This window comes from Tupaia chinensis, unplaced genomic scaffold (genome assembly GCF_000334495.1).
Source record: "Tupaia chinensis unplaced genomic scaffold, TupChi_1.0 Scaffold000515_1, whole genome shotgun sequence".
Lineage (NCBI taxonomy): Eukaryota > Metazoa > Chordata > Mammalia > Scandentia > Tupaiidae > Tupaia > Tupaia belangeri.
Genome location: NW_006160028.1, coordinates 4,473,735 through 4,476,162, shown reverse-complemented (window position 1 = coordinate 4,476,162; position 2,428 = coordinate 4,473,735). Strand labels below are relative to the sequence as shown.

General features: G+C 43.9%; 1 protein-coding gene across 5 annotated transcripts in view; it reads right to left on the bottom strand.

Moving 5' to 3' along the window:
* Window positions 1–351, bottom strand: part of BCL6 (BCL6 transcription repressor) — a 24,459-nt gene extending 24,108 nt beyond the window's left edge. For 2 of the 5 annotated variants that reach the window (XM_006156730.3, XM_006156734.3), the window contains exon 1: window positions 75–152. The gene's annotated coding sequence lies outside the window, so the exon portion shown is untranslated. Of the gene's footprint in view, window positions 1–74; window positions 153–180 lie in introns of those variants that run through there. The other 3 variants (XM_006156732.3, XM_006156731.3, XM_027775026.1) reach the window with 3 other exon arrangements.
* Window positions 352–2,428: the final 2,077 nt, after the last annotated feature.

Below are 2,428 nucleotides of genomic sequence, written 5' to 3'. Positions count from 1 at the left end.
GCGGGGCCGCGGGCGGCGGCACCAGCGGCGGCGGCGGCAGCAGCAGCAGCGGCGGCAGCAACAGCAATAATCACCTGGTGTCCGGCCTTTCCTAGAAACTTCTTGCATCACCACTTCTAAGAACCCCAGTTCTAAGAATCAACAGAGCTCAATTCTCGGAATTTGAGCTGCGGACTTTACCATTGCTACGTGGCAGGGGAGGACTCGGTGTCAGTTCTCCGGACTTTTTACCTCCTCTCTCCCATAAAGAGTCGTCAAAGCCGCAATATTCTTCCAGTTATCGGAATATTTCGAGGTTCTCACAGGCTGGGTGTCTTGGATTTGGAGGATACCGTTGGAGACTCGAGGGGCCAGAAGGTAGCTCTCCCTGCCCGGGTCCAGGACAGTGGTACGGCTGGCTCCGCCACTGTCACGTGGGCGCCTCCTCTGTGACGTCGGCGTCTTCGCTGTAGCAAACCTCGGCCTCTGGAATTCTGAGAACTAATTTGCTATTCGGTGACATAAGAGGGGGAGTGCGCTTTGCTTTCCCGGGGTCTGGGGCTGATTCTTCCTCTCTTAAGCATAAACGCAGCTCCTCCAGCTTAATACACAAAAGGGGACGAGAGGCTTGAACCCTTGGAAAAAGTATGTTGTATATAGTAGGTTTAGGGAGGCGAGTAGGAGAAAAAAAAAACAATAAACACCAAAGCTCTTTCCAGCTAGAATATTAGGCACCACGAGAAAAATATTTGCCAAGCAGTTTTCGGTGGGTTCGTCCGCTTTATTTTTATTTGGGACAGGGTTTTTGGTTTTGGGGGTTTGTTTTTTGTTTTCTTTTTGGTGTGATGGTTTGGGATTTGGGGTTGTCGTATTTTGATGATTTAAGGTGTTTTTTTTTTTTTTTTTTTCTGCTTCTGATTTTTGCCTTTTGCAAGTTTGTAGTGTTACGTAAATCGTAGGATCCAGCATCGGTTGGATTTTGTTTTATGCGTGTTTTTTCTTTTTTATTCTCTCAAGCTTTTAAAGAAGTTGTATTATTTTAATACTGGTACTATTGAAAGAGGCTTAAATTTTTGGTCCTAAGTAACCATCCCAATCCCCCCCCCCCGTTCTTTTTTTTTTTTTTTTCCTTTCTTTCTCTCTTCCTTTTTTTTTTTTGGTGTGTGTGTGGGGGGCGGGGGGTGCAATTTTCTTTTTCACTTTGGACGTTTACTGAAGGGAGGCTGTCTCATGCACTTAAGAGAATTGGTCAGAGGATTTGTTTTGGTTTGTACCTTTCCAGGACAGCAAGTGGTGGGTTTACTCTTTCTGCTATTGTTGACTCAGGAAATTTCTTGTTGCAAGAAACGTATGTGTATTTGGGTATGTGTATGTGTGTGTTCTACAGATTCTGTGAGCCAAATGCATGCTTGTGTTTTGATTTTTCTAGGGGTTTTGATTTTTTTTTTTTTTTAACCCCGGCTGGTTTCAAGGTCGTCGGAAAAAAAAATCTCTTCGGTCTCTGTTGAAGAGATCAGCCTGAGGGAATTCTAAAGGCCTGCGGTGCCAGTATCACAGATCCTGCGTGTGTTTAGAACAGACTGTGCTACAACTACAACACGCTGCTCACAGCTCCGTCCTCGCTGTCGGGCTGAGCTGGGAGGAGGAGAAGGAGGAAATCTTTCTTTCTCTTTTTCTTCCTTTCTTTTTAAAGGCAAATGCAGTGCAGAATCATTTCACTGTGGGCCTGGTTTGTTTGTTCAGAGCTGCCAGTTTCCCTATTTAAATGTTGGTTAGGGTTTTTTCCCCTCCTACTCATCCCTGAATGAGGGAGACTCTTGTTTCTTTTATGTCTTTCTCTTGAAAAAAGGGTATGAGGGGAAAATAATATTTCAGATTCTTCAAGAATGAACCCAAAATGTTTGGGCCAGAAGCAGCTTTCAAAGGTCAGGTTGTTCTGAGCCTTGGCGATGTAGAGTCCTTCAAGCGACTCATTAGATTACAGATGCATTCTTAAAGGTCCACAGAATTTCTTCACATGTTAATTTCTCATGAAGATAGCTCCCCAAGTAATCTACCTAATCCAGCCTCAAATTTGAGGTTATAATGGGTTTGTTAGCAGAGCCATGTTTTGTTGGGATAGCTGGATCTCTTTTACTGGCAGCCCTTAAGAAGTTTCATTTACCGCTGAAAATGCCTGGTGGAGTCACACATGCTCCCCCTTTTTTATAGGCTGTGTTGCAGGTTTTAGAACCAGGGGAGGTCCAAAGGTTTTGATTATTTTCCATAAGGGCTGGAGCGAAGAAAATATGCATAAGTGTGTGTCCCTGTGAAATCTGAATATTTTAATACTTATTGACAGATGGATTACTGCAGCTTCTGCAGAAAAGCCTGTCTTGTGGAGGATTTTTGAAAAATATACATAGGCCTAATCCCGTCAGTGTTGTTGAAATGAACATTTACCCCCAAA